This window comes from Nannospalax galili, unplaced genomic scaffold, assembly GCF_000622305.1.
Source record: "Nannospalax galili isolate Female #2095 unplaced genomic scaffold, S.galili_v1.0 scaffold2371, whole genome shotgun sequence".
Classification (NCBI taxonomy): domain Eukaryota; kingdom Metazoa; phylum Chordata; class Mammalia; order Rodentia; family Spalacidae; genus Nannospalax; species Nannospalax galili.
Window position 1 is genome coordinate 24,011 of NW_008328850.1, and position 482 is coordinate 24,492.

Consider the following 482-nt stretch of genomic DNA (forward strand, 5'->3'; position numbering starts at 1 on the left):
TATCAGCCATACTTTGAGGCCTATGATAATCTGGTCAAAGGGACTTAAAGGACAGTTTTTGCTCCTTGCCCTCCAAGGCCAGCTAAGTTCCATGGGACTATGGAACATCTCTCAAAATGTCCTGTAACTGTGGTGAGTCACCTGTCCTCTTGTTCAGGGAGGACATGGAGATCCCACGGGATGTACTTGAACCAGTGTTCAGTCTACAAAGAGAAGGGTCAACTGAGAGGAAACATCTCATCCATGCTTCCAAGTGAAGCCAGACATAGTTGAGCAGGACCTTTGACTTATCTTCACATAGATGGAACTGGTAAAAGGAGCTAGGAGCTCCTCCCAAGCTCATGTGACCCCTGAGGTAGAGATCCTCAAATGAACAATCCTCAAATTGATTTATTTGGGCCAACTGTATAGTCTTAATCACACAAAAGGAAAGTATAACCAAAGAGTAAAGTCATCAGTATATTTCTTTAAGAGTTCAAGGG